The sequence below is a fragment of the Kogia breviceps genome, chromosome 13 (assembly GCF_026419965.1).
Source record: "Kogia breviceps isolate mKogBre1 chromosome 13, mKogBre1 haplotype 1, whole genome shotgun sequence".
Taxonomy (NCBI): domain Eukaryota; kingdom Metazoa; phylum Chordata; class Mammalia; order Artiodactyla; family Physeteridae; genus Kogia; species Kogia breviceps.
In genome coordinates this window covers 75,764,560-75,780,954 of record NC_081322.1, presented here as the reverse complement: position 1 = coordinate 75,780,954, position 16,395 = coordinate 75,764,560, and the positions used below count along the sequence as shown (strand labels likewise).

The 16,395-nt window shown below is 40.5% G+C and overlaps 1 protein-coding gene across 6 annotated transcripts in view; it reads right to left on the bottom strand.

Moving 5' to 3' along the window:
* TAB2 (TGF-beta activated kinase 1 (MAP3K7) binding protein 2) overlaps nt 1-11,882 on the bottom strand; it is an 85,766-nt gene extending 73,884 nt beyond the window's left edge. For all 6 annotated transcript variants that reach the window (XM_067010995.1, XM_067010994.1, XM_059083461.2 and 3 more), the window contains exon 1: nt 11,503-11,882. The gene's annotated coding sequence lies outside the window, so the exon portion shown is untranslated. The remainder of the gene's footprint in view (nt 1-11,502) is intronic.
* Nucleotides 11,883-16,395: the final 4,513 nt, after the last annotated feature.

The following is a 16,395-nucleotide window of genomic DNA, read 5'->3' as shown; positions in this document are numbered from 1 at the left end:
CATTTTTTTTTTTTTTTTTTTTTTTTTTTTTTTTTTTTTTTTTTTTGCGGTACGCGGGCCTCTCACTGTTGTGGCCTCTCCCGTTGCGGAGCACAGGCTCCGGACGCGCAGGCTCAGCGGCCATGGCTCACGGGCCCAGCCGCTGTGCGGCATGTGGGATCTTCCCGGACCGGGGCACGAACCCGCGTCCCCTGCATCGGCAGGCGGACTCTCAACCACTGCGCCACCAGGGGGAAGCCCATGATTCCATTTTTATAACAATTCTCGATGTGACAAAATTATAGTGATGGAGAACAGATGAGTGGTTGCCAAAAGGGTTAAGACTGGGTAGCACAAAGGAGTTTCTTTGTGTGATGGAACAGATCTAGTTCTATATCCTAATTGTGATGGTTACATGAATCTACATACATGAAAATAATATAAAATTGTACACACGCAACCACTAACAATTAAATCATATTCTAAGAAGTGAGAGGGGGAAAAAAAGGTAAATAGCTCACATCTTAAAATCCTTCAGTGGCTTCTAACTTTATCCTGAATACTAAAATCCTTTCTACAATCTAAAGAGCTACATGGAAAGCACATCAGTAGATGAGAGGATCTCATCTACTCTTCTCCCGCTCTCTTAACTCCAACTACACTGGTCTTCTTGCTGTTGGAATCCAGCAAGCATGCTCCTGCCTCTCTATTTAGAAAGCTCTTTCCCTTTATTATTTCACTCAGGCACCTGCTCAAATGTCATCTAATCAGAGAAGACTTCTGTGTTGCCTCCCAAATAAAATGATGTCTTCTTCCTCTTTCTCTCTCTATAGGAACCTTAAACCCAACAAACAGAACTCAAATATCTTCCTCACCTGTTACTGCCCCTGGTATACTCTTGTATTGATGAATGGCAGGCATTATACTATGCACTCAGGTACTCAAGCCAGGGCATGCGTGATTACTTACTTACTTCACACTCAGTATTCTCTTCTCAAATTCATCACCTACTCTTCTCCTTAATTACAGCCTTAACTCCCGTCTTTAACAATTCTCAAATAAATGGTTATAAGGCTACCTCCTGCCCCCCCGCCTGCTCTTTTCTAAATATTCTCTACACTGCAGCCAGAGAAATCTTTCCAGAATGTTAATTTAAACATTCCATCATTTATGGGATGAAATCAAATCTACTTTACAGAGCATACAAATATTTTCATGCTCTTTCTTCTCATTTTCCACCTCACTTCCAATTAACCCACCACTGGTACCTAATGCACTGTGGAACTATTCACAGTACTGAATAGGTGTGGACTTTCCTACCTCCATCCTTTATGCATGTTGTTCTCTCTGACTGCAATGGCCTCTCTTCTCCCAACTTGTCCTCCTCTTCCCTGCCTATCTGACACAAACAGATTGTGTCATCCCTCCTATGAAGAATTCCCTCTTACATCCCTCCTTCCCTCACTGAGTCAGACACTCCCTCCTGTGGATTCCTAAAGTGTTTTCTGTCTAACCTTGTCACTGCATTTGCTAGTGTTAGTACACTATTGATAGCTTGTATACCTGTCCCTGGAGGGCAAGAACAATATGTTAGTCATCTTTCCAATCCCATCACCTAGCAAAATACCTGGCACACAGCAGGACTCAAAACAAATTCAAAACTACTGGATAGGTGAATTAGGTTGAGCAATAAAGAAGGTAGAGATGAGGCATGGTGAAAGAATGAGTCAGGCAAGATTTTCTGGGTTAGCTATTTTGCACAGGTATATCATAGAAGCCATATGAAGCAAACTCTATGGAGTTTCTTTCTATTCTTTTGGTCGGGTGATACCCTATAGAAATTGAAGTACTGATTCCGTAGCTTGGTTTGGCTAAGATCACCAGTTCACTTTTCCCATGAACCAGTTACCTTCCTCAAAAGAGTACTTCTTGTTCCATTCACAGAGCTACAGCAACAGCTCTGAACAGTCATCCTGTAAATTCATGCCATTGTTCATGAGGGGAAAATCTCATGAAGAGAATGAGGATGTCTCACTCAGGCCAAGCACCACCTCAGCTAGAAAAACCTCAAAAAAGAAAAAGAAAAATCAAGCCCAACCAATACATGTCAATACATTTTCATATGTAAAAAAGCAGAATTGGCTTTGTGGAAATGGAATTTTTTTTTTGAAACCCCACTTCCACACGTTTATTTTTCCATTTCCTTAGAAAATCATCATAAAGTAGCAAACACTACTTAGTCAAGTACAGTTCAGGTATATGCTAGTCACAAGGTAAACAGCAAGTTACTCTCAATGCAAACACACAGCACCTGTATTTTCACTAACTTTTGTTTGTCAATGATCCCTTAGATATCTTGAGTATTTTTTCTCTTCAATTCTAGTAACTACTTAACTGTGATGCCTACATGCATCTGTGTGAGTTCCAAAGAGTAGATGCCCATATGTTTGTCAGGTCACTAACAGTCTTTTAAAAATTAACCAAGCAATTATACCACAATCTGTGCTCAATGAATTAAAATGGAACACACACTCTGTTCTGAAGCCCTTCTAAATAGCAAATTTTCTTGCCTATATTGCTATCTTCTCTGTTACTATTTTCTCGTGATAACTTAGCACCAATAAAAGCTGATGAACAGAAAATGTTTGTATAAGCATCACTATATAATACAAACTGTATTATTAGGTTAAAATATTACTTATACAAATAGCAATTAATACTAATTAGTACAGCAAAATATTCTACAACAACCACCAGTTCACTCAATGAATTAAGATTAAAAAAAACTTTTAGGAAAACTCAAAGCAAAAAATCACAGTTATCCCAGTAATGAACATCAGGAAATTTAGCACTGTATCTTTTTTGAATGTGAAATATGGACACAGAAAAGAATACTATTAAAATAATTGAAAAAATATTAACTAGCAATTTAAAACAAAAAAAAATTGCAAAGGTCACCTTATACAGATAAAGTGGTATATGTTTTATAGTATTATATTTAAGCTCATATATTTTCAGTGCTTTCAAAATCTGATCCATGCCAATTTTCTAATGCTTTTCATAAAAAAACCTAAATTATGGGTTGTGAACTAATTTCAAATTAAAAATGAGGGCTTTTTCACAGGAACAGAAAAGAAAAACACAAAGAATTAATACTTTGCATGTTTATTTTGTAATTAAAAAAATAATGCTGATGTTTTGTTTATTTCACCCTTGGTCTGAAGAGGTACAGTAAATAAAACAGTATAGAGGTTATTTCCCTTTTATTCTACTTGCTGGGGAAAATGAATTGAACAGGTATTCTGAAAGAAAAACCTAACAAAGCTAAATTCCAAATGTAAGATTACCTCCCATTATTTGAGCTACATGTCTACTAGAAAAAATAATAATTCACCTTGTTCTGTTTGAAAGATTAATACTTTTTGAAACTGAGCTTCACTAAATAGAAACTAATATTGATATAAGAAAGTTACAGGGGGGCTTCCCTGGTGGCGCAGTGGTTGAGAATCCGCCTGCCGATGCAGGAGACACGGGTTCGTGCCCTGGTCCGGGAAGATCCCACATGCCGCGGAGCAACTAAGCCCGTGAGCCATGGCCGCTGGGCCTGCGCGTCCGGAGCCTGTGCTCCGCAACGGGAGAGGCCACAACAGTGAGAGGCCCGCATACAGCAAAAAAAAAAAAAGAAAGTTACAGGGAAGAAAAACTGCCTCAAAAAGCATAGGCTATATCAGACACTTTGACTGCTACTTATTGATGTCTACTAAGTTCAGGTAAGTACTGTGCTAGGTAACATAAATACAGAGCTAGCTAACATAAGAAATACAGATAATGTAGTTAAAACTACCATGCAAGGTAGGTATTATTATACCTATGTATTTTTCTAAAGAAAAGTCCTAGACTCAAAGAGTTTGAGTGATTAGCCTAAGACCGCAAAGCTATAGTAAGTAATAGAACTCACATTTGAACTTGGGCTCATCTGACTTTAAAGACCAGGTCTTTTCTTATTATATGTCACAGATTCCCAACACGATAAAATTAAGATGTTTAGTTAAAAGGGTGGAGGTTGACAAGTTGACAAGTTAACAGAGACCAACTCAAACTCAAAAGTAGTATTTTTTTCAGCAGCTGAGAGAATTAAAACTAGGTAAACTCCCTTCTACTCCTATTTTCCCAGTTCATATCAGAATGATTGTTTTTGTTGATTTCTCTGACTAAACAAAACTTGCCTGGTGTGAGAACTGTGTTCAGCAAGGTCAAATTGCAGATTTCAAGTTTTCATTTGTATTGGCAAGTATTTCCTCCCATTGATAGGGAACCGAAAATCATTCCGCTGAACTGCCATTGGCTCTATACTAATGAAACAAGCAGTGTCTGGCCGGCCTGCCTGCCTGGCAAACCGACAGGAAGCAAACTTGTGATGTGCTCCATTTTGCTAACACTAAAAAGGTTAACATTAAGATATTATGGGTCAAAATAAGTTTTCCTTAATATAAATGTTAGAGGAAAACTTTAAACATTAAAATTCAAAAGAAGAGTATTATTTAATAATTCAGATGAAAGTACAGTTAATAAACCAAAGAATAAAAAGAATTTACTAACTGAAAATTTACTCTTTTTCTGCACCTTTTTTCCCTCAATAATCCACTGTCATCTGTTATTCTCTCAGAACCTGTCTTCTGCACTAGCCAAACAGACAAGTTAAATGGTCAGAATCAACCCCCAGAAACTCTGAAGTTTTTGATGGTAGTACTAATCTGTGCAATATACCTCGGAATGTGGCACTGCTTTTGACTTACTATTTTGGCAAGCTTGGGCAGAGGCTGGTTGCAGAGACCACGAATTTTCTTTAACAGAGTAATTCTTTTGAATCATTTTATTAAAAACAATCAGCATTCATATATTTCCACAATTCTACACTTTTTTTTTTTTTTTTTTGCGGTACGCGGGCCTCTCACTGTTGTGGCCTCTCCCGTTGCGGAGCACAGGATCCGGACGCGCAGGCTCAGCAGCCATGGCTTGCGGGCCTAGCCGCTCCGCAGCAAGTGGGATCTTGCCGGACCTCCGCGGCATGTGGGATCTTCCCGGACCGGGGCACGAACCCGTGTCCCATGCATCGGCAGGCAGACTCTCAACCACTGCGCCACCAGGAAAGCCCCCACTTCTTTACTCTTGCTTCTCTTCTCTGTCTCTCCCTGCAGGACCATTCCAACCTCTACTTTATTATTTGGCGTCTGAGGCTTGTACCAGGACTGTTTTTTGTTTTTCTTCTTAGGTGAAACAAGAATGCCATTTTCTTTGACAAGGCAATTAAAATACTACAAATTCTTAAAATGCCCTGGTCTATGTTGTACCTATTTGTGGATAAATCAGACTGACTTTCTTTCTGAAGCCACTCAAACCGACACCCTGTAGTAGTATTCCTTTCCAGTGGTAGGTTGTTACAGTTCAAAACAAACAAACAAAAACCCACAAGAGTATAAAAATATCCAATTGTAGATATTTCTATCTCATTTCTAAATCAGTATTGTGTCATACCAAGTTTAAAAATTAAGCAATTTGCTTCTATACATCTTCAAGGGGAATTTTTTTTAAAGCCAAGAAATATTTTGCAAAAATGACTAAAGATCTTAGAACTTAAGGGAAGTCTTCAGTTTTAGGAAAGCTAAAATTATTATTCATTAGGCAGAGAATAACTTGCTACAGAACAGGAAAAAGCTTACTGGTGCTAAGCGTCAAACATCTGAAAAATGGTTACTGTTAAAGTAGGGTAGGGTGGGGTGAGATGTTTTCCCTTTTCTGTGAAAACACCAATATTCCCCACATCACAGGAATGTAAGAAAGTGACTGAGCCATTTAACTCATAATGTCAGTATAAGTGTACAGTTTCACTGAAATTGCCTTAAAGAGGTAAGACAAACTTGTCTTTTAAAGGCTGGTTAAGAGCACATAATTATATATGAATTATTTTTTTCTACTCTGCTTTTCAAAATTTCTATTCACTTTTTCACTTTAATGTCAACATCTTCATAGGAATAGGTTAATGAATACTAATTTAGCTGCAAATAATTTCTTTCTTTTCTTCCTTTTAATTTCTAGGATGTTTTTTCAAACTTTTGGCTAGATTCAAAAAAATAGCATTCAGAAGACTTTGTGTGATATCTGAGTCTGTGCTTAAAACTACAGATTCAAAGACTTAAGTCCAGTGCAAACACTTTTCAAAATCAGAAGGTGCTTACTACCAAAAAGAGTTGTGATACACAGGAAAACTATCACTAAGCGCCATTCAGCACTGAACACACAGTATTTCTTGAGCTCCTTAAGTACAGGCCAGGCACTGAAGATATGGTGAAGTCAAGACAGAAAGGAAAATAAGACACAGTCTGTCCTTGAGACAGTTTAGTGATTTCCCAGGCTAAAAATGAAAAACAAATATTGCAATTTGATTGACTATTCCACTTTTTCTTCAAAGAACTTATCCACAATTTGCATTACTTTCTCTTCATAAAAGTTTTCCTTAATACTTTGTGAATTCTCTGAATGACCCCTTTTCACACAATAAAGGTATAATAACTAATGACAAAGCGAACATTTATTGAATACGTAAACTATACTAAATGTTTCACAAGTACTTCCATGAACTGGGATCTTACATGATATTTTTATCTACTTGTCAAAATGCTGAAATCCAGCTCAAGATATGTCACGTTTCCTCATCATAAAGACTAGGTTTACTCCTGACAGCATATTGACTAGATAACATGTGCAAACGCTCCAGAAAGTATTAGTGACCATAAATTACAGTTGAGTTTTAATTAACCTTATTCTACCAGAGAAGAGTGCTTTAGTTGTTCAAATAAACTGTGTATTAAACAATGTCCCCCACAGTGCTATGAAAGCTTCTTGGAAAGGTTACCAACATCAACTATTTTGTTTTACAACAGAACTCCAGATAAGCAACAGACAAAAAAGTTGCAGTTTATTGAGCCCCTTCTATATATCAGATAATTTACACAAAATGTATAATTTGTCATCACAACAACCCTATAGGTATTCTACTCATTTTACAGAGAAGAAAACAAGCTCAGAGAGGCTGAGAAATTGTAGTTGGCCCCAAATCACAAAGCTAGTAAGTGGCAAACCAGGACTCAAACCAGGATAGCAGACTCCAAATTTTCTATTGAGCCACAAAGCAGCTTTCTGAAGCACTAACAATAGGAAATCGCTATTAACTAAAACTCTTAAGTACAAACATAATGTTGTTCCCAAGTTATGAAGTATATTTCTAAAAAAAGTTTCTTATTGGAGTATAGTTGATTTACAATGTTGTGTTAGTTTTGAAGTATATTCTTAAAGAAAAAAATTTATGTATGGAAGCTTTTGTTTTTGAAATCAAAGATAATATCCACTATGCAGTTTTTAAAAGAGCAAATAAGCAATGTCTGTTCCCCAACCTCCTGTTCTGTTTTACTTTTCTCCACAGTACTTTTGTCTCCCAGACACGCTTGATTTTACTCATTTATTATATCTTCCACTACTAAAATGTAAACTATATGGGGACAGAAATTTTGTCTATGTTATTCACTGCTGCCATCTCCAATATCTCAAAGAACCCTGTGCTCAATAAATATTTGTGAAACGATAGAAACCTTGGCACTTAGTAGGTATTCAATAAATATTAGTTTCTCTTTCTTTTACTATGCAGGAAACACTAAAAAGGTTAATGTTAAGATATTAAAGGTCTAAAGAAATTTACCACTCCCTTGATACCAAATTTTGAACTGAAACAGATTATCAGAAGTCCAATAGAATTTCTTGTTCAAGTTTTACACTAAAAATGTTGAGGCAAATCAAAAAAATACATTTGGCAAAGCCCCATTTATAAAGCACTTTCAGGAGATATGGGGGTCTACATGAATTATATTTTGAACAAAGCACTTTTAAGTGGCAAAACTTTAATCAATTTTCACAGAGAACTTTTACTGATATTAATATTCACAATTTTGCTTTGTGGCAATTCTGACTTGGATCTCCTAAAACATCAACTTTTCGGCTGACGCATCTTACTGTGCTTTTAACAGTAGCCCATTCCTTCTGAGGATTAAAAAATTAGAAACTAAGCATACTTTGTAAAATGAGTCAATAAAAATCAAAATGAAAAGTCTAAGTGAAATGCATAACTTGAACGCTAGAAGGCTAGTAGTTAAGTACTACTTAGTATCAAACATTGTGTTTTGAGGGATGGAATACTTAGAAAATTTAGAAAAAGACAGCCATTCTTAATCTCTGACTCTCATCAAGATCACAGGCGAGTTTATCAGTTAACTAAAGGGAATTTAAAAAGTACAGTACTGGCCACCCCGAGTACTTACTCAGGGATTTTAGCTTTCTGAAGAAGCAAGTGTCCTTGGTTTTTAGGGTCGGAATCATTAAAAAATGAAATGTTAAAATATTATAAGTATTTTGGAAATATGAGCCAGAGGCAAATAAATATGAACATGCATACGTTTAGATTTCATACAATTTCAAAGTCTCCAAATCCTCACCATCTTAATACAGAGAAAAAATAAAATGACATATAGACTGTGAGTCTACCAAAAGATTCAGCCCAAACCTCCTTAGAATCGTTCAGCTTGATCATCTTCCTGTGCTTGGCACCCACCACTACCCACATCTTCGTTTTCCTAGTTGCCTAAAACTGTTCATCTAATCCTCTACTAGCATCTTATCCCCTAGCCTCTCCTCCTTATTACTGTTTTGCCCCATTTTCACATTTGCCTCTGTTATTTCCTCATAATCCTTCTATTTTATAGAGTCCCAATCTTAGATGGACCAAATAAAGACGACATAAGTGAAACAATGGAAAAGTGCTACTAGTGTTCTCTTTTGGGTCATAGGAGTGTGGCCAGGTAGAGATATAATGAAATTGAAGCTTTTCTGAATTACAGTTTAACTTACAAACTTTGCATGTTGTAAAGATTATCAGGAACTTTTTTTCAAAACATCTATAACAAGTTAAACATTGTCTTTTAAATACGTTGATAACCATTAAAAAATACACTTTTAGTCTTGATGAATTTATACAACTAAAATAAATACTGTTTCAGAAAATTCACACATTCCTCATGGGACTTTTCTGGCACGAAACTCACAAAGTTTCATGTAAGTGGTGCCCATCACACCCATTTTGCAAAACGCCATATGTTCAAAGATACATATGTAGATTTCATCCTCAACAGTATTTTGAGAAAAGAATTTTCCTTACAGAGAAAACTACAGAAGTAGAATACATGTTTATTTCTGTCAAGACACAAGACTAATCATGTTAAGACACTTACCCAAGTATAACATGTTAGTAATACTAAAGAAGCAATTCTCAATAATAATGTAACTGGGGATCTGGGTTAGTGTGCCCACTTAACTCTGCAGAGTTTAAAAACCTCCTGATTTCATTAGATGCAATAACTGTAAGCAAGTTTTAAGCAATATCACTAGCTGAAAGGCAAGCGCTTCTTTCCAGTAAAGAGAGGACCAAATATAGGTGTTATTTCAATCAAATCAGATTAAGTTAAAACTTATTTTTCAGGAAATTTGTATCAGATGAGACTGATCATTTACCCACTTCTTAACAAGTTACAAAAGCACAGGTTCTACTATGCGACAGTTCACTAAAGAGGGTTAAACCACTTGCATTTCATCAGTGTCCCCTGAGAATACTTTTGAACTCAAGAAAAGGTATTCCACGTGCCCATGAGAAAAATGAAATAACGGAGTATATTCAGTGGAGGACTTACTCATCTAATTAACGCATTCAACTTTCAGTTGATCCTTTAAAGATTTAAATCTTAAGCACCCTCTATTAGAAACTGATTAGATTTAAGGGGAAAAAAACCCCAACAGAAGTTCTGAATCACTGGAATTTTTGTTCTATTTCCTGTTAACACACTGACAGTGCCATCATTCAATATATTCGTTCCAGATACGTTTTTTCAAAGCTATTGAATCCTTTTTAAACTTGGCCCTATTTTAATTTGTAACTCATTTATCTGACAATTCTTCCCATTGTTTCTAACGTAAGTGCTCAGCCAAAGCTTACAGTAAGATGAACAGCGTGTCTGTCTTTATTAAAAATGAAGTGGTTTCAAAATCTAAAGTTTCAAACTGTCAGGGTTTAAAACCAATCACGACTTCACTGTTCCAAGGAATTCAAAGATATTTTTAAAAAGGTGTCAATACTCTGCTACTGTACGAAGAGTATGGTAAGCAGCAGTAGTGTAAAAACTGAAAGCAAAATTGTATTCCATGCCCACCAAAATTCCCAGCCAAATCTGAAATTGCATAATGAGCAACGTACTCTTTAACAGTGAGCTAAAGCACAAACGAATTCCTTTTATGAAATGCGAATCAACCTGACCCTAAAGTTCGACACTTTACAAACTTACCTAAAACAGACAAAATGGATGCAAAAGTATACTGCCTCACTGTTGCCTCAAATACGACCTTAGTGTTCAAGAACTTTCCAATAAAGAGAGGCACTCTAAACAGCCTCGCACTGGGGACCCCGAAACGCATGAACTCCTGAGAAAACCCCGTGAAGCTGCAAATTCCCTCCACTCTCCTGGAAACCCCGCTTATCAGAAACATTTGAAGAATTCCTCCACGACAATTAAGCTGACTTGAAGAATGGAAACCGAACATCGCAAATATACTATATATGGAATGAAACATGGCCAAACGCATAGATACGAAGCCACACGGGCTCCGCCACTCTGCTATACTACCCCGCCCGTGCAGCCGTACAGCATCAGCAACGGGAAGATACACCTGTCACCTGTTCAGCGATACCCAGACCCTTTCAGTCTCCCGGCCCCAACCCCAATCTTAGGGTTTGAGGTTGACAGGACAGAAAGCTAGAACTATCCTCTGAAATCTAAGGGCCACACACTCACAGCGGGGCTGGCTCCCCACTTCCAGAAGGCTGCAGAAAACCCACATCGGAAAAGGAACGACGCTCTCCCCTCGACCTCCACGTAACTCCCTCGATCTCTCCCCGCAACACCCTCGCCCCTAAGTCATCCCTCTTCGGGCCACGGCTCCCCCAGAGGAGATCTCCGTCCCCTCCGCCCAGCCCCCCCATATCTCACACATGCCAAAGGGGCGGGCCGGGGGCACCCGTGCAGGCAGGGGCCCTCCCCGCCCCGGCACCCTCCCCCACCCGGGGCTCTCCCCGGCGCCCGACTCCAATGAATCTCCCCCTCCCCCTACACACTTCGTCCCGGGAGCCCAGGGTGGGCCCGATGCTCCCCACCCCCGCCCGGTCTGGAGAACTTGGGGGGGCCTCCCTCTCTGCCTCGCCACTGGGGAAGGAAGGAGGCGGAGGGAGGAAGAGCGAGAGGAAGAAGCGGACGCCCCGCAAGGGCCTCGCGAGTCGGGAGAGTCCCTTCCAGATGAAGGGGGGGTGCGGGGAGCTGAGGGGAGAGCCGGGATTGGGGATCCCGCCGAGGCCCGGCAGCGCTGTCCGCTTACCCTTCGCCGCCGCCGCTTCCCCCTCCTCCTCCTCGGCCGCCGCCGCCGCCTCTCCCACTACGGCAGCCGTCTCCACCGTCGCCGCCGCCGCCGCCTCCACCACCACAGCCGCCGCCAGCGCCGCCGCCGCCTCCGATTCCACCCGGCAGGGGGGACACCTCAGCCCTCCCTCCCTCCCCGCTCAGCCCCTCCGATCGGCCGCCGCCGCCAACTCCCTCCGGCTGCCGCCGCCGCCGCCGCTCGTGGCTGAGGGGGAGGGGAGGGGGTCGGGCTGGGTCGCCCCGCCGGCGGCTGCTGCAGATCAAAAACGATGGCTGGGTGGCGTCGCCGCTCCCCGCTCCTCGGCTCCAGCTCGCTCGGCCTCCCTACCTCCTTCGGCCCCCACCCCCCTCGCGCTTGCTTGCCCTCCCCCCACCCCCCCAGCTCTCGCTCGCTCTCGCCGCGGCTCCACCAGTCCAGTGCAAATCAAAATACTGTCACACAATATGGCGGCGCGGCCGCCGGCAAACACCGCGAGATCTGTGGGCGCTGCTGAGGCGGCGGCTGTGACTAGGCCTCCCCCAGTCGGGCGGCGGGGGAGAGGCCGGCGGCGGCGGCGGCGCGGAGATGCTCTTTCTCCGCCCTGCACCCCTCCCCCGACTCTCGCAGACTCCACACCCGTCTTGCGAAGGCTGCAGGGAGAACGCTGCCGGGCCGCGCGAAGTGGCGCGGCCCGCCGCCGGGGCCGTGCTAGAGGGGGCGCTGAGGCAAACGGCCCGAGGAGGGCCCGGGATCCTACTTTTTAAGTTTTATCCCGGCAGCCGTTACTTGGAGGGGGTGTGTGTGTGGAGAGAAAGAGCAGGTTTACCCCCCAACGGTGGTCGATAGCAGTTTGGGTTGAAAGGAGAAAAGAACTCAGCTCCCCGCGGCTCGGCCCGTCCGGAAGCGGCCGGCGGGACCAGTGAGGCTGCTGGCCTCGCCGCGCGGGGAGGGGGCTTCGAGCTCCGGGCGGGGGGCGGACCTGATGCCGCGGCACTGCAGCCACCCCGCGCCTTCCCCGGGCCCGGGCCGCCGAGGGCGGCAGGTGGGCCTGCGGCGGAGGCTGGTGTGCGGCCGCTGCGGGGCGGGGACACACCCCTTTGGAGGCGGGCGGCGCCGAGAGCCGCTGGCTGACGGGGTGACCAGAGCGGGAGACCAGAGTCGTCCCGAGAGTGTGCGGGACACGTCCTAGAAGGCTCGGAACTCGCAGCTTCGAGTTTGGAAAAACATGTTGGGCTCAGAGTCTTCTTGAGCGCTGGAAAGAAAAAACCAGTCTAAGTGCTGTAAGGGTTTTGTTGTTTCGATTTTATTTAAATTGCACGTTCCTAGAAGTCCTAGAAGCAGAGCCAGAGACACTTTAACTTGGGAGGTGGGGGCAGGCGAAGCAAAGACTTATGTTTCTATCTTCTTAAAGAAATATTTGTTTAATTTCCCCTTAAAATGAAACGTGTTTAACACTCACACGTTTCTCACAATGTAAGATATTTATTTAAACATTCTAGCGCTTTAATGGTGTCCAAAACACTACAATTTTTGGGGGTCCATTTCTCTGCTAGTTTCTTCCTTGAAACAATTCTTACTCCCCAGAAAAATCCTGAAGGACCATTTTTATTTTTCTATTTCCAGTATGAGCGCTGTAGTTACAGCGAGAGACTTTAAACACACACACCCCCAAAACAAAACAAAAATCTCTTAAGAAGTACAGGCTTCTCTACGGTTAAGGTACTTTTGCCAGTTCTTTTCCCCTCACATCATTTAAAAGTACCTGAAATATTGGGATAGGGCACCAATTCAAAACCTTTACCACGTCAGAACCGGAAGTACTTATTATTACTTACTGTATCAGAATTTAAGTATTTTTCTCTCCATTGTCGATATTAAGAGGAGTAAATTAGGATTTTAAAAAATGGGAAGACTACAGTTTTAATGTATGCAATGCTTGGTAATAAAAAAATTACTAAATGTTAAAGTAATTGATGAAATGAATTTAGAGAAGTTGAATCCATTATTAAGTAAATTTCACTTCTCTTTGAAACCACTATAAAATATAGAGCCAACAATTGCTTTTGAAATGGTAGAGTTACATATTTTGTATAAAATATTGTCAGAAATTTAATGAAATGATATATACATATTTTAATGGAAATATAATGCTTTGTAAACTTATGAATATGATAGGTGTGAATAGCTCAAGTCTAAGAACCAGTGGGTGGCAGAGAAGGTATGTATAACAATATATCCTTGCACCAACACTGAAGAGTTTTAACCTGGATCTAATCATGAGAAGCATCAAACAAACCCAAATAGAGGAAAATTCTACAAAATAGCTGGCCCGTAATGTGATGAAAACAAAACAAAACTGTAGATTAAAGGAAACTAAAGACAACAACTAAATGCAATATGTTACTCTGAACTAGATCTTTACTGGAGGAGGAAAATGCTATACTTTAGGATGTTATTGGGGTAATCGATGCAGTTGGAATATGAACTGTAGATTAGAGTACGTTATCCATGTTAAGTTTCCAGAATATATTATGTATGAGAATATTCTTGTTTCTCAGAAAACACACAAATATTCCCTGTGGCCACCAGGGAAGTCCCCTTGGTTATTTTTAAATTTTAAAATAGTTTAAATATTAAAAAAAAACTTGGTGAATATGGGAATTTCTCTACTATTCTTGCAATTTTTCACTGTATGAAATTATTGCAAAATAAAAAGTTTGAAAAAACAAAGAGCTTTAAACTGCAGAGTTCCCTACTTAACCAAGAGAAGGAATGTTTTGAGATGGACAGGTAGAGATAGCGAAATAGATATCCTTTCATAATGGAACTAGGCATCTGTTTCTCAGTAACAGATGGGAGTTTTGGTCATTCAACTTTTCCTTCTCGCCTATTTAATCTACTTGAATTTGGAACAGAAATAGTTAGGAACCCTTACTATATATTTGGTAAATGTGATATCCATATTTAGTGATCCAATAAATATTCAGTGTCTATTATCCACAAGGCTCTGTGGAGAAAACATGAGGGAACAAAGCAGACTGTGCCTTTCAGATGCTCTCTGTAATGATTAGAGAGATAAAACAAAATATAATCCCTGTACTACATTCAAGAGTCTTTTAGTCTAGTGCTGTGTGGCCACTAGCTACCTGTAGCTATTTACATTTAAATTAATTAAGCAAAATGAAATGTTCAGGCCCCCAGTTGCATTAGCCACATTTCAAGTGCTCATTAACCATCTTCACGGAAAGTTCTATTATTGAACAGCACTGGTAGTAGAAGAGAATACACTATGTAAATAACACCAATACAAGGTAGATGGTAATTAACACCATAGAAGCTTAGAGGAAGAAGAGTTTACTTTGCAGGGGGTGGCAATAGAGGAAATGTCAGGGACAGTTTCAAGAAGATTGTGTACAGGCAAGTGGAGATGGAGCAAGAGTATTCCAGGCAAAGACAACAGGAACAAAGCAGGAAAGAGAGAGGCGTATTCAAGGGATAGCACTTAGTTCTATGTATCCATAGTGCAAGGTATGTAACAGAGTGTAGCGCTGTACAACACCACAAATGCTGAACTGCTGAGCTTGGACTAATTCTCTAAGCAACTGGAAGTTACTAAGGAAGTTGTCTTTTGGACAAGACAAAAAATATGATCAAATAGTTCTTTAGGAAGGATAATCTAGCAGCACATGTATGAAATGGATTAGAGTTGAGGGCATAAAGACTACATAGCATTGCAATAGCCCAAATGAGACATAATGAATTGATATAAAGTGGTCTATCAGTAAGGATGCAACAAATTCCAATTTAAAATGGCTTAGGCAACAAGGAAATTTATATCTCACAAATTTGGTAATTACCAAGTAAACTTTGGGTTCTAAAGGTTCAGAAGCTTGATAATGTTGTCAAAGACCAGGTTCTTGCCATCTCTGCTCTGCTATCTTGGGTGTTATTGGCATCATTCTCCAGCTAATAACAGCAAGATGGTAATGGCAGCTCCAGCTATCATTTCCTGAGGTCATAATGTCTGGAGGGAGAAAAGAGTTTCTTCTTAAGAGAGGGAAAATGTTTCCCAGAACCACTCCCCCATCCTCCCTCTGATTTCCCTCCCATCTCCTAGGCCATAGTTGAATCACATGCCTATTCATGAAGCAGTCCTGGGTTTACATGATGGAACAAGTGTGAAGGAGTCAAAGACGGAGAGATGAGAGTCAAAGATGACTACAATTTAAGCCTAAATGACTAGGGTCCATAGGAAGAAGAGAAATTATTCAGGGGAAGATGATGATTTTTGTGAGAGTCCTAATTTGAGGTATCTAGGTGGAAATGATCAGCATGTGAAAACATGGGATTGACATTCAGAATGAAGATCAAAGTTGGGAATATGTATTGGATGTCCTCTGCAGAGAGAAAATCAACAAAGCCATGAGACTGCCAAAGGAAAGGAGGGGTAGAGAGGGTCTACAGCACAATTTCAGAAAATAAGGTGGATGCAGGGAAAGCATGGTCAGAGAAGTAGGCTGTATATTATACATAAATCAGGGGGACTGGATGGAGTTTCAGGAAAGCCAACAGTTCTAAGTGCTATGGGGAGATTCAGGATGATGCAGATTTAGAAACATTTGGTTGCCAACTAGGTAAGTGTGATCTTTAAGAGAGATGTTTCATAGTAAGGTAGAAGCAGATATATTTCAGGAGTTAAGTGATAAGCAGATAGATAGGAAGAAGCATGAAATATTGACTATTCTTTCAAAAAGTTTAGTAGTCACAAAAGGAAAAGCTATATGAATGAAGGTGTTTATAGCAATATTTATTTATAAGACTAAAAATTGGAAGCAACTGAAATTTATGAATATTATTATTTTAAAAATTAGG